Below are 22,835 nucleotides of genomic sequence, written 5' to 3' on the forward strand. Positions count from 1 at the left end.
ATTATACTGTAAGCATAGCATAACCTTGGAGACGTTCATGCCTAATTAGACTTATATTTAGCATGTGGATCATTCAACTGCAATATATCCGGAATTTAAGAAGTAATCATGGCAAATCACGTGACATGGATGAATGAATGATTGACTCTATGCATCTAATCTGGCTTCATTGATGACTTGTTAATTTGTCTTTCACTTGCATCGTGGCCATCATCACATATGGTTGACCACGCTTAGGTATGTAGCTTGCACATTCATCCTTGACGTAAGGCCAAGCATCAAATTAGCTTTCTTATTGTTCATATGGCTTTTTCTTATCTTATCATGGTGCATGTGAAAATGTTGACTTCATGATTGTTAAGATATAATATAAATAACTAAAATCTACCACTTCCCATCAAGTTAAGCTTTTGGGACAAGTAATGATTTCACATGGTACCAAAGTAAAGGTTCTGAGTCTGAACCCTAACTTCATACTATACCAATTTAATTAAATATTCCAAGTGTTGGGCCCAATTATTAAGGGATATTGTGATCCACAAGTGAGAGTGAGTGTTAAGATATAATGTAAATGATAAAAAATCTATATTTTCCCATTAGCTTAAAATTTTGATACAAGTGGTGATTTTATAATGATGTTCATTTTTTTTTTAACTTCAGGATGTTCATGAAATGTCATATTCATATATATATATGCATGGCATTAGCACTAAACATGGCATATTAACATAAGCATGGTTATCTTGACATGGCATCCATTTATTCTAGACAAAGGACTGCTCAGCATATCATAATTTGCATCCACAAGCAACATTGTCATAATTCAAGGAAGATTCATGAAAGGGGCTGAACGTACATTGCATAGTTAAACAACACTTTTTCATGCAAAACAAAATAATTACAGCACACATAAAGGTTGCTGACAGCAACCCCTTTTGGATGTAGTTTAAGGAATTCATGAACTTTTGGTAAAACAAATGCTAACATGCTCAACTTTGTCTTCTCGGGTCATTTGTGGTTGTTAACAACAACCCATTTTAAAACTTTGGAGAGAGTTCTGATAAATGTTTCGAATAAGTTTGCATGATATGTTTTGGATATGCACATGGTTTAATAACATTTTCCTTCCTAGACACTAGCTGTTGTGTTTGTGAATTAATCAAACTTGACATGTCAAATATGCATTGTAATATGTATGTCAATACATTTATCTATCTGCTGTTTTACTTACTAATGTGTTTTATTCTCGTGTAAATAAATGGATCTGATGTGGCACAATCTGGAACCTTGAAGCAATTAAAGCTTAGCTACTTAAATCACATGGGAGATCCGTGACTGCATCTGAGGATTAAATTGCTGAACCGCTGGATTGCTCCACGTATCTGCATTTGTTGTACCATATATATTCGTTGCTATTCATTCTAAACCTAATTCGATTTCCCATTCTGTATTTTGACGGCAACGGAGAGAGAGAGCAGAGAAAGGGGCGATTTTAGGATTTCTAGGGTTTTGCTCTTAGAAAAGAAATCAATGCGATTTCAGGTAGAGAGTGAGAGAGATTTGTAGCTCTAAAGTACTGAGGCCTTCTCTGTGATATATTATTCATCAATAAAGATCTCTGAGGCCATTCCTATTGTGGATGTAGACCATTAGGATCGAACCACGTATATCGGTGTGTTCTTTCCTTTATTTCCGTTATTTTGATTATTTCCTTTTACATGTTATATTTTCTTGTCTTTCTTGTTTGCTGTTTATGATTCTTGATAAGGTTCATGCGTCATATTGTTCTATACTGTTCAATAATTGTAATCTGGTTAGATCTTGTAATATTGGTTATTTTTTGGTTGTGGTTGATATCAAACTGCGAGACTTGTGATAATTGTAGTTTTCTGTTTGGTTGAAAAACTGGAAGTTTTATAACAAAGAATCAGAAAGGTTTTATCACAAATTAATTAACATTTTTGGTAATAAAACTAATCATTTTTCTAACGTGCATTAATGAATGTTTGTTGATGCTCATGCTCTATATCCTGAAAAGTCCACCTTTTAGAAAAATCAGGTTTTGACGTACAAAATCATACGTAAAACATTTTACATATTGTAAGTGGGTGGTATGCATGCATCTGCAGTGTATCCCTTACTATAGACATTTCAAACACCATAGATTCTACTAGCTGTATGATGTTGCTGGAATGTTGTTTGGCTCCTGAAAGAATGCGTTTTGTGTGTCCTGCCTGTGACGTCATACTAGCATGTATAGGAGTCTGTTATGCATGTTTCTAAGCCCTTTTACGTGCAATACTTGGTAGGGGTAGGGTTCTAGGTTCTGTCTAGGTTGCTGGCAGCAACCTATATTCTTAGTACTTCTAGAAGTTGGGTGGTTTTCTAACCTTTTCCAACCCAAGGTTGAGTTATAGGAAATCCTTGGCTGCTTCAACAGTAGCTTTGCCCTGCAGGTCAGTAAGATGTGAGTTCTATGTCTAACTCCCATAATATACCATAGGAGATTTTGTAATGCTAGGATATGAAGTTTTGATGTATGGAAGAGAAATCCTAACCTATATTGCTGTAACGCCCCGTACCCGGATGGGTTGGAGAATTACTATATGTCACTTACAAACATGTCTTCCAAAGCATCTAAAAACTCCAAAGATCTCATAAATAGTACACGATCTCATATTTTCCCAAAAACCATGATATAAACTCCCAAAAATCATCATATCAAAGTAACTTAAACCAAAAGAGGTCCACAATATCCCAATAACCTCAACAAAATAAACTGATACATCCTTAAGTATCAATAGATCTAATTAACCCAAAGAACTTCAAAAAAATTCAAATTTAAATCCTCCTACTAACAATGGTACCCATAGGTACCCGCCCCTCTATCCATATCTAGCCAAGCTCCAATTTCTATTCTTGACCCCCAGCTGGATCATCAATATCATCTGTAAAAATGTTGAAATTAAGGGGTGAGTTATCAACAACTCAGTAAGCAGAAAACCTATACTAGTGTGTAAACATGAGCCATTTTTTTTAGAAAGTTTGGTATGCAGAAGCAAAACATTTCATTTCTCATATGCACATCTCAAAACGTATTACCAGAAAAATCAGAACGACACTTCAATCTTTTCACATTCATAAATCATTTTCATATTTAAGAACACTTTGACATAACATAACTGAAATTTTTTATCTTATCGTATCATATCGTATCATATCATATACCATGTTTAACTCCCGTGGTAGGGTTGTGCTATCCCCGGTGGCCAAACCAGGCAGTATCATATTGTGAAACTTCATATTTTTCAATCTCGGAGCCCCGAGTGTGCATATAGGAAAGAACATATAAAAGACCACTTTGTTTCCAAAGTGGGTGCACTCATATCATGTCATATCATGTTGGTACCAACCATATCACGTGAACCAGTATCTTCATATCAGAAACATATTCAGAATCAGATTAAAACAGATAAGTATGCTAAAGGTTTTTCATATTCATATCGTATCAAACCACGTGTTGGACATATTCATATCATTTCCATTTGATCATAAACAAACTCAAATCATTTTATATCATACATACAAAAATTTATAGATATCACAATCGCTCTTTTGCATATTTCAGAATCATGTCAAATATTTCTCATATCTACACATTTCATGTCAAAAGTATTTCTTTTCTCTTTCATACATATCTCATGAGTAAATGCAAAATATATTTACTGAAGTTGTTTTCACATTTCCTTTTAAAATAACATGCACATTTTTACAAACCAACCTCAATTCATTTCTTTTTATGCAAAGCTAGCATAGGAACCCCGCTTACATGACTCCTGCAGCGTATTATCTATGCCTCCTTGAAAACGACCTCTATCAGCCTCGTCACCTATTCATAAACAATAATATATATAATCTAAGTATTAAAGACCAACAACACAAATTCGATCTAAAAAATAAGACCCAAATTCTAAACCATATTTCAGTAAAATTAACTCAACTCAAACAACTATATAATCACTTGGACAACCCATACTTCAACCCAAAGTACCATATACCAAATTCAATATCACCGAAACCAACATCAAAACTCAAATAATCAAAATATCAACCCCCTCCAATGGCCCTTAACTCCAAGCCATTACCAACAACTCAATCAATCCATCAATAATGTATCTCCAAATAATTTACACTCCATTCCATCAGTCGTACAAAACCTGAAAAGTATAAAAATAACCACTACACAACCCCGAGTATCCATTAAATTCACTACACATCCCACCCAAATAATCCAAACTCAGAAAATATTCCAACACATGGTGCTCGCTTATACAAAGAAAAATGTCCAAAGAAAAACCCACGGACTGCATGAAAACATGAACCAGAAATTTCATTGGAGTGAATAAAAAAATAATTGAAGTGAACGTGTGTGTGCGGGCGAGAGAAACAGAGAAGTGGGTTACCGGCGAATGATAGTGCCACCAGTGGAGGCTTCAATGGTTACAAGGCTTCAGGGATTAACGAAAATGCAGCACAAAAATCACACAACCAACAAAAATAATCTGCACTGGAGAGAAAGAGAGAGTGCCGACAATGAAGGCCTCGTGTTTTAGCATCAAGGTGTAACATGAGAGAGAGAGAGAGATACCTGAAGATAAAAAGATCACCAAGCGAGAGAGGAAGAGGAGATGGGTCTGTTGAGAGAGCTAAAGCTTTGAGGAACAACCAACAAGGGAAAAACAGAACTGTCAAGTTGAGAGAATGAGATTAGAGGAGCAGTTTTCGGTAAAAACAGAGGAGGGGAAAAGAAAATGGGGGGAAACCGTCGGGGGGGGGAACAAAAAGGGGATGACTAACCTACTAAAACGGTACCGTTTCGAGAGTCTTCGGGCTGGGCTTCTGCTGGCTGGGCCATGGGCCTGGGCTTTACTATTGCAGCAGAGTTTAGGAGATTCCATCTAGTGGTTTTGGTGGATAGAACTCAAGGAAGAGGGTTGTAGGATGGCAGGACATGATTCGAAGCACATATAGAGAGAGTAGAGAACTCACTTGGAGCTGCTTTCACAGTGGCAAAGTTGATTAGACTTGGTTGTACTTTGTGCAAGTTTCAAGCAGCCTACAATAGATTCTAAGTGCTCGTGGGGCTGCATTTTACCTAGGGTGGCAGTGAATGGTTTGCAGCAGAAATCTTTGTGTAGACATGAAGAGAGAGGCAGCACAATGGAGGAGGGGTTGTGGTCTCTTCTCTTGGCGACTTATGAGAATCAAGGTGTAGGGGTCGTTCTTGGCTACCGGGTAACACAGTTAGGGCATGTGGTTTCTCTATTGCTTGCTGCCTTGTAGGTTGATGGGCTTAAAAGGCAGCTAGGGCTCATCTATAGGGTGGCAGCTTGGGTTTCACTTGGGTAGAAAAGAACTTTAGGGTTTCTGGACCTAAGGGTTGACATATGAGCATAGGGACTGCTGGTATAATCCTGGTAGCACCTTATTTTGGAATTTTATTAGAAATATACTCGAGTCTCTCAGGCACACAGGTGGCAGCCTTGATTTGCATTATAGAGAGTCAAATAATCCCATGATTTTGATAGAGGAGACACAGATTTGAAGTTAGGAGGAAATCTTGAAATTTTAATGGGAGTTAAAGCTGATGGGCGGCAGCTCTTGTGGGAGAAGAATAAGTTATGATTCTGGTTAAAGGTTTAACCAAATTAGTATCTCCTAGAGCTTTTGGACCAATGGTTGGGTTTTTAACAAAATATTGGATTTTCAACATGATTCTAGGAAGGTTCCTCCTTGATTTTGTTTAACAACTTTCCTAAAACATATAGGGTCTCTCCCAGACTAACACTGTTGTGACGGCTTGAAAACCCTAGTCAAACTCTTCCATAAAAGGAATATTTTACTAATTTAATCCTACGATCTTGTAACCCTCATATAAAGGAAAATTTCCAGATTCCGACTCCCAGATCAGTCAAACTTCCCTAATTTATTCCTGTGGGTTAATAAGTCAAATACTTGCCTAATAAGCTTAGAAAACTCGAAATTCTGCTGCCCGCAGTTTGGGAAAACTTCCTAATCTGTCCCAAGTTCTTTTTCGGTAATAAAACCACATAAAAACTTCCCTATTTCAATAAAAAAAAATTCTTGGAAGCTTATGGCTGTTAGCAGCACTATGATATGCACAAACGCACGACTATTGTGTGGGGAAAACATTCCATATCTAAAAGTCAACTGTTCTAAATTAAATTGGGCACCAAGTTAACTCCACAAGCTGTCCAGTGGACTGGACAGCAAGCCCACTATCATAATCCACTCACTACCATGTAAAATGAAGAGCCCAAAATTCAAATAATCAAACAAGAACATTACATAAAAATTAAATCATAGAATCTCAATCCAGTGAAGACAAATCTGGCCCATAGGTCTAGTTGAAGTTCAACCCAAACTTAGAATCCAATGTTTGAGGGTGACAATGTATGTGAAGAAATAACTAGAATAATAAATGATTCAGAAAGTATATTGGATAAAAATAGATTTGTAACACCAGATATGATCAAATTAGATCATATGGCCAGTGTTTAACTAGTTCTATGTAAGGAAATTTTTAAGGGTACGGTGCACGGGACTGGAGTTTATTCTGTAGGGCTGAGTCCGAAGGGCTCTGTCTTAAAGAGGTTTCCGGACATAAAAAAAAAAAAAAAAAAAGATCATATAGCGGGTGTTAATCTAACAATATTACATAAGATTTAGCTACATGTGTCAATCTAAGTCTTTATTTCGTGCACACATGGACAAACTATGATATAGAGCTGCCCATTAAGATTGTTAGGGCAATGTTTCTCATATTTTGGTAGGATAATTTAGCGATTCATCTCGTTCAATAGATCTACAAAATTATCCGGATGAGAATCTAATTTTACATTTTGCGTTAATTAGTAGAACCAAATGATTGATATATTCGGTTTTATTTGGATGGTAAAGAACATTATATGAAGATAGTGATTCTTAGTTCTTAACGAAATCTGAAATTATTGCTTTAATGTTTTCTTATGGCATTAGATATAACAGTGAGACTGTAAAGAACTTATAGTATAACTGCATATTGTTCTAGATCCTGTAAACATATATATTCCAATTGATGGAGGATTCATATATATTTTTTATCAATACAGAAGACATTTTATGAATGAGAGTAGGCATAGCCCAAGGACTCATATATACTTGAAGTTACTTGTCTTAGCTACTTTTTGCTCATTTTTATGCAATCTCCAATTCGCTAAGGCAAAAGAGCCTTATATTTAATCAATAATTGCGATGGATCCTGTCATTATCTCCAGCAATCAAGCAGCGAATGGAGAAAGATATTGATGAAGTTGGAAAAGTTAACTTCTCGATAGATTAAGTCAAAAGTGGAAGAACTTGACAAAGAGGTTAGACCTTTTTGCTGCTTCTCATTTTTTTCGTGGTAATTTGGTTCCTCATGCAAAGTCCCTCTCATACCTCCTCTTTTCTCTGTAGTCCAGAATTTAGCAAATAGGCAGAAGCCTGGGTGTGGAAAAGGAACAGCTGTAGACCGAACTAGAACGGCAACAACTATGTTAGTTATACTTACCCTCCCTTTTTACCTTTTTTTGTTTTTTTTGTTTTTTTATGTTTTTGAGTTATGCTGTGATGAGAATTTTCAAAAAGGAAAAACGAGTTGTGTTAGTATGAGATCATATCAATAATTTGCTTCAAAACATGCATGCTAGAGACAGATTATATGTAATTTGCTCTCTGTTTGTCATTGTATTATGCTTCGTCCAAGTCTTGAAACCATATAGCACCCAAAGGTTGTTGAAACCATCTAATTAGTAGGTTACTCTTGGGGGTCTGTGAAATCTCCACAGATAAACAATACAAATTTATATTCTTATATTTAAGTGCTATTAAAGAGTCCTCAGCTATCTTTCATAGGACTCGTGTAGTCCACCCCCAAAAGAGCTCCACTTTTAGCAGGACATGACTTATTTTGAAGTGATAAGCAGATTGATTGATTGCTAGAAAGAGCCGCACCTAGCTAACGGACAAATTATTCCTTTAGTGATTGGAATGATATTATTGAAATGATATTCCTTCTATTGCTTGCACCTACCAGAAAAGAGAGGCATGGCCCTAGGTTTATGTTGCGATGGGCCAGCCTGAGCAGGCCAAGGCTGAGTAGCAAACAGAGTGTGAGCCCAGTCATCAAAGTGGCCTTGTTAACATCCCGACCTAGACAAGTTGCTGGGTTTTGATGCAAGACCCTTTTTGATCCACTCTGACATAAGCCCTCATCAAAAGGCACATGCTCATGATCAGAAGATGTCTCCCTAGTACCCTTTTGATATTCAAAATTGGAATTGGGTTTGGGATTGATAGACTTACTGTGCACAGTGCCGGCCCAGGATTCAATCTTGGCATGAGAAGCTGAGTTGCCGGTTTGACAATCCACTTGGCCGGTTTGAATCAGAGCACACTCAGGGCCTCTCTTTCTCTTGAGCTGAAGCAGTGTAACACCCCCTTCCCGTAGGCTAGGAGTGCCACGTATTTTCCATAAAAATAATCCGGTAATAGATCCCATAATTTCATAATTTTAAAAAAAAACTGAACTTGTATTATGCGGAAAAATGTCTAATAAAATTTTCTTCCAAAACATTAAATGAAATAAACTGAAATAAATTCATGTTATAAAAACATGTTTATTCTAGAAAGTCTGAACTAAAAAAAAAAATGTTCCTTCTACTCCTGGCCTGCCTGCTCGTAATCATCATCTTCACCTGGGTGGTTAAAAATATGAAAACAAACTAAAATGAGTCGATGACTCAGTAAGAAATCTATCACAACGTAAACGTATTAAACATAAGATTTTCATAACAACTTTCATGCTGAGCTTAAAAAAATTCATGACTGTTCATACTGATGCTTATGCTATGTATGACTGTTTTAACTGACTGATCTGACTGATTTATCTGATTTAACTGATTTATCTGACTGGCCAACACACTTAACCCTGTGTGCAAGATTGTGCACCGGCCCCACATCCCGCTGCAGCAAGGGGAACCGCTGATAGTATTCTAGCATACTATGGTGGACCACGACTAAGTTCATGGCTTGCACACCACCCTGAACTGAACTGAACTGCATTGGTACCATGCATCTGAATGGCCATCTTATTAACTGATATGATATTATCTTACACTTGAATTTAAGATGGCTTACGTGTCTTATACACATGAGATGCATGACATACTACATACATAATCATAAATTCTGAATTTAAACATGATGCGGAATGACATGATCGTATGCTATGCTAGATGACATGCTTGCATATGACATGAGCGGTTCATAAAAAGTGGCTATCAATGAACTGTCTTGAATAATACATACATATAAGCTAACTGTGATGACCTAATTTATGATCAAATTTACTTACCTCGCTGCGTGTCTTCTTGAATAATACTTCGTAACTTGAGACCTATATTCAATAAATAACTATCACTAAATTGTTTGGAAAATAAATAAATGCTAATATCTTACTTAACTAATTTCGAAATTCTAAAATATAGTCAAACCAATATTTGTTTAACACTAAAATCAATAATTCATAGTATTTAAATTACTTAAAATACTAATTTATAATTTAGTAGAAATACTCGAGCTATTTTAAAATAATTCACAAAAAAACTTAAATTCTTAAACTAAGTTTCATTTCTCAACATAATTATTAAATCTTATAAGAAACTTAATAAATTCCATTAACTTCTTAACATAGAAATTTTATTAAAATCTTACTAAATTGACAAAGGAAATTTAACTCAAATATTAGACTTAACATTATTCTTTAAAAACATATTTCTAATTCTTTAAACATTTTTATTAAAAAAATGAACCTTTAATTAACTATATTTATTTAATAACTCAACTAGTAATATTAAACTCAATAAAATTCACTAAAATAATTATTGAAATAAAATAAGATCAAATTCAATTAAACATCATTATAGTCTGTAAAAAGGTCAAGGACTCTGGCCCATAATAATAATACTACAAGGGCCCAAACAAAAGAACAGGCTCACACATGTACGCACAAGGGCTTAGGGCCCAATGGCCCAATAAGACCTACGGATTCATTCGGATTCATTCAAGAATCCGAAAACACGGCAACAAAGGAAAAAAAAACAGAGAGCTGAGAGAGAGAGAGAGGGTCTGCGATGGTGGCTCACCGAGGGAGGGCTGAGGCGATGGCGGCGCTGGTGGCTGGGAGTGACTGGCGGCACGACTGAGGGTTCCTATGGTGGTGCGGCACCGAGTGAGAGAAAGAGAGAGAGAGTTTAGAGAGAGAGATACTGAGCCGAGAACTACCGAAATAAAAAACAAAGGCTGCGGCGGTCGAGATCTTACCGGAATGGAGTGGGTGTGCTGGGGCTGAGCTGGTCGACAGTTTCTGGTTCCACGGGTGGTACTCTGACATCCTATGGTGGTCGGCGGCGGTTGGAAGAATCTAAGGCTTAAACGGCAGTGTTTTGGTACTCTGGGTGTTTCAGAAGCAGATGCTTTGGAGTGGCTCATGAGATACTCCTCTCGTACGAGGTAAGCGAATATTTATAAGCGTAGAAGATAGAGAAAATGAAAAAGGAAAAATCTTAGAGGAGTAGAGACGTGCAGAGACTAAGAGTGTAGACGTGCATGAGTAGAGGAATACACGGCAATAGAGTTGGTGTTCCACTAGGACGTTAGCAAAACAAACAAAATCACCAAGAGAAACATACGGGTTGGGTGGTTTGAAGTTCTCAACAGAGGCTAACAAAGTGATGAGGTTCGGTGACTAGAAGAAAAAATTTAAACTTTAAATTTCAAAACAAAACCGTAGTAACAAAATCTGATACACTTTAGAAATCCTTATTAAAACAAAACTCTAACAAATCATAAATCGCAACTATAATAGAAAATATAAAGATAAAGTACATATAAATTCTGATAAAACTATAATCATAAAAATATAAATTCTAAAAATATAAGTTTACTAGGAAAAATTACTTATATACCCTAAAACCAAAACTGGTATGTCACAAGCAGCCTCATCTCATTTGGCTATCCTACTCTCGTCCCTGCCGAGACTGGAATGGGTCAGAAATAAACCAGCCCTTGAAGGTCACCCACTTTAACAATGCATGACGTTGGAATGCCTTTTCCTACTGGGATCTCAATCTGAATTTCGATACAAGTTTCTATTCTTTCTGTGAGGCAATGTAGGTTTTGCCTGTTCTTTTGTGGATGGTTTATGTTTTTGTTAAAATCTTTAGTTTTCTTCAGGAAATAATTTTTTTTTCTTGTAAGGAATCAATAGAAGAAACCGTTACAAGAAGATTATGAGAGTTAGATCAGTCAATTTGATAAGTATTGATTTTACTTTCTGTAGTTAGGATGCAAGGGAGATAGGAGAGAAAGTGTTTGAAATCACTAGATTAAACCTGATATGGACAACCTATAGATCATATAAATAATAGAATTTGCGATTTGTAGAAGTCAATGGAAAATTCACTGATTGTTTAAATTCTCTACAATTTATTTTTCATGGGCAACATTCTTTTTGTCGGTCTTCATACTTGTACATAAGTTTTTGTCAATGAATATACTTAAAAACATCATTACCACATGCCTTATGTAAAGCCCAGGCGTTGCGAGGCCCGGATCATGGCGTGAAAATGGCCCAGCCATTTTAGTGTTTAGTAAGAGTCCCGAACGACGTCGTTTTTGGAGGTGAGTGTTTCTTCTTCAACTTCCGTTTCTTTCTCTCCTTTCTTTCCGCATTTCTCTGCTTCAATTTCAGTTTCTTCCACACCTCTCTCTCTTGCACGTCTCTCCATTCTTTTTTTTTCGGTTTCATTTTTATTCCTTGTTGTTGGCGTTATTTTGTGGCTTCCGAAACTCATACCCATAACTCCCCATTTCAGTTTTCACTTAAATCAATCCCTCACTTTGCAGCAGAGCACGGGGTTCCCTCTCGCTTCTCTCCAGCTTTTCCTTTGGTTCTCTTCCTCTTGTTCAAGATTTCGTCTTCAGGTTTAACCTCTTCTCCTTCCATTTTTTTTTTTGTTCTGCAACAAGACTCTATTTTAATGCATCCTCTCAGCCGATCCTCTCTCCATTTTGTTTATGCAATTTTTGGTCCTTGCCGTGAGTTTGAGTAGCATTTTGTGAGTTTCTGGTTGCTGTGCGTGGGAGTATTTCGAGTTGGTGTGTTTCGGGTAGGCATTGAAGCCTTTGCTGGAATTTCTTATTGCTGTAGCGTACTCATGCAGTTTCTTCTTTGAATTTATTTTGATTTTATCCTCATTTCTGCAGCTTGTTGTTGCCGTGAGTTGAGTTTGCATTTCGTCAGTTCTTGGGCTTCCGTGGCTTGTGATTCCTAGTTCTTGGTCTTTTAAGTGAGTAAGCCAACACTTTGTATTAGAATGGTCTTAGAATTTTTGATTATTGATGTTGGACGTTGACTTTGGAGGGTGTTTTAGTAAATATTAAGATTAGAATATGATATTTTGGATTGAATTTAGGGCTGTCCAGATTACTACTTGGTTGACTTAGTAAGCTATTTTTTTGCTATAATATGGTTTGGAATTGTGGGTTTTAATTATTTAGATGGAGGTTGTGTTATTTTCTTTTAATACTTAGTTTATATATTTTTTTTTTATGAATAGGCGACGAGATTGATAGAGGTCAATTTCAAGGTATAGATAATACGCTGCAGGAGTCAGGTAAGCGGAGTTCCTATGCTAGGCCTTACATGAATTATTTGAGACTGAGGTTGATTTTCTGAAAACTTTGCATATTTTTGTGGTGAAATGAGAACTTGGGAAAAAAAAACAAAAACCAACCTCGGTCGTTTATTTGCATACTCATGAAATCTGTACGAAAAAGAGAAAAATATGTTCTGACATCCATTGTGTAGACATGAGCTAAATTCTGTCATGTGATTTCTGAAATCTGAAAAATGAGCGATATTGAGAATATGAAAAGTTGTGCATTTATTTGAAAAGATATTCTGGCTTTTGTATTCAGTGTGTGTAAACTGTCTGATTCTGTTTTGATACTCTGTATTATTTTGATATAACATCTGAAAACCTTTGGCATGGTGTACTGGTTTTCGTATCTGACTATGTCTCTGCTTTGCTCTACTCTGCTCTGTTATGCTCTGCTCTGTTTGGGTTGGTACCAACTTCTCTGTCTCTGAGTGCACCCACTTTGGAAACAAAGTGGTTTTATTGTGGTCTTTCTTGTGTGCACACTCGGGACTCCGAGAAGAATAAAGGAAATATTTCACCTCTGTCTCTGCCTGGTTTGGCCACCGGGGTTAGCACAACCCTACCACGGGGGTGAAACATGGTCTCTGCTCTGTTTGATGCACTGTTTTGATCTAATGATGATAGTCAGTTTATGTTATGCCAAAGCACTATGGGTTTTTACTTGTCTTAAAACCATCGCTCTGTTACTCTTGAAAAATATATTCTGTTCTGCATGATAACTCTGGAAAAATATTTTGTTCTGCACGCTATTCTTTGTAAATGCTCATGTTTGCACGCTAGCATATGATTTCTGCTTACTGAGTTGTGATAACTCACCCCCTATCATGATAATATTTTTCAGATGATATGGAGAATCCAAATGAGGACCTGGATTAGATTGGTGAACGTGTTTAAGTTGAGGAAATGTGGTTAGAAGAAGGACTTCTAATATTCTTAATTTTTAATGTCTTTGAGTTTTAATTATATTTTCAGGTTTAGTAGGACCTATGGTTTTATCAGTTTGGTATGTTACTATTACCGAGAGATTGTGGACCCTTTGATATATTTTTTATTTATTTATTGCATTTAAGATTGTGTGGAGTTTGTAATGAGATTATCGAGAAGATATGAGATTGATTTCATTTATGAAGTTTTTGGAGATTATTCTTTGGATGTGTTGGGAGACGTGTTTATGAGTGACAGATAGTAATTGTCCAAGCCACCCGGGTTTGGGGTGTTACAGCTTAAGTTATTACTCTATATGGACTAATTAAAGATATACTTTCTACATTAGAATTTATTAATTAATAAATAGTTGCAATTGTCAATTAAGTATAATGCAGTTGGTATATAAGTATTATACATTGTTGATCTGTTTGCTATGCTGTTTTTCGTTTGATCGGTTGATTTATCGTACCATTGGAACTGTCTGCATGATTCTTTGCAAAGTTTTTTTTTTGGCTAAATGAGTGTCCTCTTCTGAGGTTTCTGAACCTGCCTTTGTCCTGCAAGGAGAACTTACTGAATGTTTAAATTCCCTGATTGTTTAAATCCTCTATGATTTACTCATGGAATCAGATCTATTTATCGCCATCTTTGAAATATTTCCGTATATCAATGGATTTTATTCAGAGTCAACCAAATATAACTACTTGCCTGTGATATTTTGTTGCAGTTCCTTGAAAAAGAAGTTAAAGGACAAGATGGCTGAATTTCAGGTTGGTGGTCAGATGAATATTTTCTTTGTATTTGGATGACAGTATCTCATTTTTCTCATTTGTTCTTATGTCATCTACAATTTGTTAAAAAATTTTGCAGACTCTACGGGAAGTCATCCACCAAGAATATCGAGAGATTGTTGAGAGGCGTGTCTTTACAGGTTTGGACATTTGTTACTGATCAATGAGTATATATCTGCACTATGATTTGCTAGATTTTTCATGAAAAGGAGTTAACCTGTTTGAATCATTTGGAATCATGTTTGTTAGTAATTGGCACAAGAGCTGATGAAGAGGTAATGTAGCACTGGGATCCAAAATTTGTATGGTTGGATTATGAGTATGTATATATATATATATATTTTGTGTTTCCAGTCACCCACGTATTCACACGTTAACTTCAGTTCACGCATGTTTCATTTCTATTTTTCATTTCTATTTTCACGCCAACCGTCCCCATATATAGATAGAACTCGTACGTAAAAGACGGAAGTGATCTCTAACCTAGACTAGAGTGCCGCCTCCCCATACAGAATCGACGCAACCCATGCTTGCACGAAGACCTCACCGTGCACTGCCGCGTCACCCTAGTACCTCCACATAGTTGCCGTCCAGTTCATCCACCCGTCGTAAACATCCGCCTAGACCAGCCACCAGAACTGTGTTCCACAGCCTCCACCCCCACGTAGACTTCTACCCAGACCCGCACCACTGCAAGACTATACCGGAGGTAACCTTGCTGCGACACCTGAAGCAACCTCTCCACTCTCGGAAACAACCCAAACTGTTGCCACCATCACCAACTTCCGTGGGAAGTGGAAACTGCAGTTGCTCTGTTTGAAGTCATGGAGACAGAGCATCCTCGTCCAAACCGAGAGCCATGCCTAGCCATAATTGGGCAACGACGTCGCAGTCAACAGCAACAGATAATGTCGGAGTTTAAGCCTCCATCGCCCAGTGATGTACAACGCCACCGTCTGAAGCCCCATGCAGGCCACGTGATGCGTACAACTCTCTCTCTCTCTCAGCATTATTCCACCGCGAGCCACTGCAAACCGCCATCTTGCGGGTCGGAAACCACAGTAATAGCAACAGAAATCGCCGGCGGTGGCACCCTCGTCACCCCATGCCGATCGGTGAGCCCACTGACTCTCCTCCATATTTGTTCCCTCACGGTTGCTCTCTCTCACTCCCCGTGCTCTCTCGCTTATCACCCTCTCTCTATCTCACACACACGCTGCTCTCTCTCTCTCTCTCTCAGTGCCATGCTGCCGCGCCGACCAACTTCGACCTCCGCCCACCACACTGCCCGTCGTGCCTCTCCCTCTCTCTCGGTGAGTAGAGACTCTCCTCTACAGTCTGTCACACGGTTTTAGTCTGGATGTGTTGAAATCTCAGATTTCTTTTGTTTCCTTGCTCTATTCATGGTTTTTCCCAAAATGCCCTTCTCATTTAGAAGATTTCATGATATTTATAAAGAAATTGTTTTAAGTATATTTATATTACTGCATCTAATTTATAAGTTAGTATGCTTTCTTGGCGTTTGATGTTTATATTGATATTGAGTTTGATTTATTTTAGATGTTTTTTTTGTAAGTCATGTAAATATTTTAATAAGTTGTAAATTGTAAGTGTAAATTGGCTTTTATATTTTAGAAACTGTTGAAATTTGTTTAAATGAGCTTACTTCTGATGAGTTTGATGTTTAAATTAGATTTGTTGTATTTTACGTTAATGATTTTTTAAGGAACTTAATTTTATGTATTACTATTGCTTAAGAAGCTTATGATGTCCTAATACTTTGTTTGTTGGCAGTATTAAATTATTGTTTTAATAATTTATAGAAAGATGAGTTTTAAATATAATTAAGTTAATTTTTTTCAAAATGAATTTAAGTAAACGAAGAGTTTTAGCAGGTCCTTTTAGAAGTTTAGTAACGCTTAATGCTTTGTATAGGTGACGATTGACATTCATTCAGCATGATTGTGGAAAGTTTCAGAATAATACTTAAGAAGTTCAGGTAAGCGGAGTTCATATACTAGTTTTGTATAAAAGAAATGAAATGAGGTTGATTTTGAAAATAAGCTTGTTTGTTTTTTAAAAGAACTCTAAAAACAACCTCAGATGTTTATTCTGCATATGCATAAATTCTGTATAAGAGAATGTATTTTCTGTCATGACTGGTATAGACATGAGCTAAATTTGTGCATTCTGTTTCTGAACTATGCAAAAAGAGCGAATATGAAAACCTAAAAGTTTTTGCTATGAATAAATGAAGATGTTTTGATTCTGTTTATTTCAAACATGTAAAATGATCTGAAACTATTCAGTATTTTGTTTTGATATGATGTATCATCTGAAAACTTTGGCATGAAGTTCTGATTCTGTATCTGAATGTGACCTGTTTCCGATAATGCTTCGTTCTGTTATGGTATACGGCCCAGCCACGGGTATATGGTGGTTTATAACTCTACCACGGGGTGAAACATGGTATACGGCCCAACCACGGGTATAATGGTGGTTTATAACCCTACCACGGGGGTTAAACATGGTATTTGTCCCGATGTGATGCTATGAGATGAAATGAATATAATGTTTCAGTTTGGATATGTCAAAGGATTTTCTTTTTAGGAACAAGTTTATTTTTCTGAAAATTTCGCTCTGTTGCTTTGTACCAAGTTTGTTTATGCATTTCGAAAGTAACTATGTTGTTTCTGCATTCTAAAAGCAAATGTTTTGTTCTGCATACCGGACTTTATAACTGCTCATGTTTACATGCTAGTATATGCTCTCTGCTTGCTGGGTTGTTGATAACTCACTCTTTATCTCCACAATATTTTTTTCAGATGATTTTGGATATTTCAGCTGGGGATCAAGATTTTGAAGATTTGGGTGAGATGATTTAAGAGTAGTGGATTAAGTATAAAAAGTTTTCGTTGAGAATTGGTGATTTTTATTAAGAAAGTTTATTGTGTTATGATGACTTGGCATTTTGGAAAATTGGTTATATCGAGAAAATTAGTTTGAATCGAAATTTCTTTATGATATTGAGAATTTGGAGTCTACAATTATATTATTGAAATGTGAGAGTAAGTGATAGGAAATAACTCTCCGACCCGTGCGGGATCGGGGCGTTACAGGTAAAGTTTGTTCCATTCTTAAAATTTCCGAGTAAATACGTAACTTTCAAGATATTGTTCTGATTATGTGAACAATGCGCAGACAATTGAGGGATTAATTGACACTGGAGATAGCGAACAAATTTTCCAAAAGGCAATACAGGAACAAGGGCGAGGACAGGTTTGTCATTTCCCTTTTTTTAGTTCAAATTTGACAGTAATTTTCTCACGAACTACTTAAGGAGCTATAATTTTTAGAAACAATTTCGGCTAACCTACATTCTACCCTTGAAACGCTAGGCTGGACCAGAAAATCTCTTTAGATTATCTTCTTTTTTTTTTTTTTTTTTTTGAGTGGGCGTAACACTCCTCATAGGGTTAAGAATGTCATGTCATACCACTAGATATAAAAATCCAAAAATTTATTACCTTAAAACATAACTGAAAATTCTATTAAAGTATAGTATTGAATGCACCAAAATCAAACAAACTGAAACTAAATAAATATACTCAATGTCACCATGTCAACACCAACCAAATCCTAGCAAACTGTGTGAAAAACTTATTATATGCTTGACTAAGTCATGGTCGCAACTACTAGCTGGTTTTGGCCTGCCAACTTATCCCCATCACAATGATCTGGGACATATAAAACATAAAAATAAAAATGATTCGAATACTCAGTAAATAGTACATCATAGAGTAAAATATTTTTAATCAGGTTTCATACGAAATCACACTTCAATACATTTAAGCATTGTGCACACATCATAAAACATTAATCTTTAAAATTTACATTCGTAGTGGTCCACGCATATATTAACCCTTGTGTGTGCAAGGTTGTGCACCTTGGCCACAGGGGGTAGGTACTGCATCAGGCTGTATGTAAGCATCCTAACTGGTTAATCCTTCTTATCCTCCTTCAGTGTGGCTTTTACATCTACCCATAGTATTCGTACCTCCAAGTGAAGTAAAATCAGTACTAAAGTTTATATCCTAATGGATTAAAGCAGTTCTAATTCATTATAACTCCCAAATCATGTAACATCAGTCCTAAAGTTTTCTTAACTCAGGGACGTAACTGTAGAATCTAGAAATTGCTGGAAGTCGATGATCATTTGTTCGTTCAAAACCTTAACACATTTGAGCCCTAGTTTCTGTGAATTTTGCTATGTTCCATACCATAACCACTGTAAGGCCCAGTTTTTTTTTCTCTTCTTTGTGAAGCCCGGATCGTGCACAAGGGCCCGACCCCTTTCTTTGGAGGAGTGCGAAACGACGCCGTTTTGGGAGGGGTAAGTTTCTTCTTCCTTTTCCTTTCCCTCCCCCGATCCCTTCTTCCCCCTTCTATCGGTTTCTTTTTCCTCTATTTTGCCCCCGTGTCCCTCTCTTTCCCGTAACCCACTCACCTTCCCAAATCCCTCTCTTTTCTTTGTTGAGTTTGTTTTGTGGTTCCGAATCCCATGCCCTAAATTTCCTCCATTTTCCTTTTCCCTCACTTTCGGTTTTTCTCCCATAGTCGACGTCTCTCTCTCGCGTTCTGCTATTTCTGCAGTTGGTGTTCTCTCTTCAGACTCGGCTCTTCTGTCCATCTTGCGCAGTGTTTCGTCTTCAGGTATATCTCTCTCTCTCTCTCTCTCTCTCTCTCTCTCTCATTTTACACCTTGTTTCCGAAACTCGGGGCCCTCATTGTCGGCATTCTCTCTTTCTCTCCAGTGCAGTTTTTCTTTTGTTTGCTGTGTAACTGTTGTGCTGCTTGTTCGTTAATCCCTGAAGCCTTGTAACCATCGAAGCCACCACTGGAGACACTTTTATTCGCCGGTAACCCATTCTTTTTCTCTGTTTCTCTCGCCCGCACACACACATTCACCTCAATTAATTTATTTCACTCCAATGAAATTTCTGGGTCATGTTTTCATTTAGTGTAGTCCGTGGGTTTTTCTTTGGGCATTTTTTTTGTATAAGCGAACACCATGTGTTGGAATGTTTTGAGTTTTGAAGTGTTTGGGTTGGATGTGCAGTAAACCAAATGGATACTCGGAGTTGAGTAGGTGCTGTTTTTGTACTGTTCGGGTTTTTTTTTTTTTTTTTTTTTACGACCGTTGGAGTGGAGGTTAAATTATTTGGAGCAATATTATGGTTGTTTTGGTTGAGTTGTAGGTGATTGCTTGGAGTTAGGGGCCATTAAAGTGGGATTGATATTTTATTTTTTGTGTTTGACGTCGACTTTGGTGGGTGTTTAGGATAATATCAAAGATTAGTATATAGTACTTTGGGTTGAAATGCGGGCTATCCAATTTACTATATGGTTGTCTTAGTGAGTTGTTTTTGCTATAATATGGGTTGGATTATATGTTTTAATTATTAGATGGAAGTTATGCCAATGGTCGTTTAATACTCAGTGTATTTATATTATTTTTTTATGAATAGGTGACGAGATTGATAGAGATTGTTTTCAAGGCTTACATAATACGCTGCAGGAGTCAGGTAAGCGGGGTTCCTATGCTAGGTTTTATACAAGTTAATAAGACTGAGGTTGACCTTCTGAAAACTTGCATATTTTGTGATGAGATGAGAACTTGGAAAAACAAAGATCAACCTCGGTCGCTTATTTGCATTATTCATGAAAAATCTGTGTGAAAAAGGAAAAATACTTTCTGACATGCATTGTGTAGACATGAGCTAAATTCTGTCATGTGGTTTCGGAAATCTGAAAAATGAGCGATATTGAGAATCTGAAAAATTGTGCATTTATTTAGAAAGATGTTCTGGCTTTTGTTTTCAGTGTGTGTAAACTGGCTGATTCTGTTTTGGTATTCTGTATTATTTTGATATAATATCTGAAAACCTTTGGCATGGTGTACTAGATTTTGTATCTGACTCTGTCTCTGCTCTGCTCTGTTATGCTCTACTCTGTTTTGGGTTGGTACCAACTTCTCTGTCTCTGAGTGCACCCACTTTGGAAACAAAGTGGTTTTATTGTGGTTTTTCCTGTGTGCACACTCGAGGCTCCAAGAAGAATAAAGGAAAGATTCACCTCTGTCTCTGCCTGGTTTGGCCACCGGGGTTAGCACAACCCTACCACGGGGGTGAAACATGGTCTCTGCTCTGTGTGATCCTCTGTTTTGATGTAATAATGATACTCAATTTATGTTATGCCAAAGTATTACGATTTTACTTGTCTTAAAACCATCGCTCTGTTACATTCGAAAAATATGTTTTTTTTTTGTTCTGCAAGATAACTCTGTAAAATATTTTGTTCTACATATTGCACTTGGTAAATGCTCATGTTTGCACGCTAGCATATGTCTCTTGCTTACTGAGTTGTTGATAACTCACCCCTATCTTCATAATATTTTCAGATGATGTGGATAGTCCAATTGAGGATCGGATTTAGTTTGGTGAGCATGATTATGCCGAGGAGGGGATGTTAAGAGAAGGAATTCTGATGTCCTTCAGATTTAATGTCTCTTAGATTTAATTTTATCTTGGGTTAGTAAGACTCGTTAAGTTATCAGTTTGGTTTGTTATGACTACCGGGAGATTGTGGACTCCTTAGTTTATTTTTTTGTTCTGTTGCAATATTCGTTTTATGGAGTTTTCAAGGTGTTTATTTGGAAGACTTGAGTTTGAGTTTTGATAATAAAGTTTTGATGGAGATTTATTTTAGTTGTGTCGGAATTTGTGTTTATAAGTCACAGGTAGTAATTCTCCAAGCCACCTGGGTTTGGGGCGTTACACCCACAAATCATGATGGTGAAATCCTATTGAAAACTTATTAAAAAACCATGAAATTTATTCTAGACTCATATTCAACATACAAATATTTTGGCAAGACAGAAACCAAAATTACTTTTCTAGATTTTACAGTAAATTTGGCAGACTGGAGTCTCAATTTACATAAAGCTGAAATTTTAACAATGATACGAATATAGATTTTTACTTATCAAAATATAAAAAAAAAAGCAATGATGCAATATGGATGTTCAGTAGAACATAACTGAAAATTAGAATTTCGGATCATGTAGTTTTTTTTTATAAAAATTAAAACGTAACTTGGGTGTAATTAAACCCATAATTTCTAGAGAAACATACCTGAGACCCCATATCTGTGAAAAATAGAAAACCTATCTCAATGACACCTCCAAATGACGAAATTGTGACAGAGCAAACTAACATATTAAATAACAAGGCCTATTAATCTCTTTGACAAAAAAATTAAATATTCGTACAAATTCAATCCCTCTAAAACCTATACTTTACCCTGAATCAACCCGAGAATTCATGTTTTATTATGATCTGAAAAACTTGATAAAACTAAACCACATTTCCTTCCTTGAATTTTATGTTTCTTCTCTTCTCCATTTTAGCCAAAATTCTTTAACTGCGTGGCCAAAATCCTTTCTTTTAAAATACATGATTCCTTACCATGATTGAGGCTTGCTAGGTCATTTGTGAAAATTCAACTCTATGCGCAATAAAAATATGTGCTTGATCCCGTGCACCTTGAAAACCAAGTTCTAACCCTATTTATCAAATCCTCGATTCCAACCTCTATCTTATTGTAAACTTCAATGTCTAACATTTATCTACACTATTTTTAGGCTTAAGAACACATTATGCATATAAATTGTAGCTTTCCAAAATGGGAAACCGAAGGTTTCCTAATTGGGCACCTTCCAAAAATGGGAACTCTAACTTTACCAATTATAGGTATGGATAGTTGGGGTGTTGCAGGGGGGGTTCAAGATGTTCTGGGTCAGAGGTCGCTACATCAACATTTACATGAAGATAAAAGTCATTCGCTCAAATTGCTCACATCATTTATTCTTTGGTTGTATTTGCAGATAATGGCCACTGTGGCAGAAATTCACGAGCGCCTTGATGCGGTTAGAGCAGTAGAGAGGAAGCTTCTTGATTTACAGCAGGTACTATTATTGGTTGGTTGCATTGATGTGCATCAAGATGTTAGTTTATAGTACAATGAACCTATGCAACCTAGATTTCTGGACTTTCCTGAAAGCTTCTCCCTATTTTCAATGCTTATACAGTTAAATGGGAAGACTTTTTAACCTAAATAGCAATCTGCTTTCTGAATTTTGCTTCATGGGTTTCTCGACAGGTAGAAACAGCTCATCAAATATAAACAGTTTATTTGATGATTAGTTTGGCTTATGCTAATGCAAGGCCAA

At 36.6% G+C, this 22,835-nt stretch overlaps 1 long non-coding RNA gene and 1 pseudogene across 1 annotated transcript; both read left to right on the top strand.

Moving 5' to 3' along the window:
- LOC121266743 overlaps positions 1-22,835 on the top strand; it is a 29,500-nt pseudogene that overhangs the window by 3,854 nt on the left and 2,811 nt on the right.
- LOC121266744 lies at positions 12,382-13,952 on the top strand. The gene is made up of 3 exons (XR_005940908.1): positions 12,382-12,452; positions 12,723-12,779; positions 13,669-13,952. It is a non-coding gene; the product is annotated as an uncharacterized LOC121266744 (long non-coding RNA).

Source organism: Juglans microcarpa x Juglans regia, chromosome 5S, assembly GCF_004785595.1.
Source record: "Juglans microcarpa x Juglans regia isolate MS1-56 chromosome 5S, Jm3101_v1.0, whole genome shotgun sequence".
Classification (NCBI taxonomy): Eukaryota; Viridiplantae; Streptophyta; class Magnoliopsida; order Fagales; family Juglandaceae; genus Juglans; species Juglans microcarpa x Juglans regia.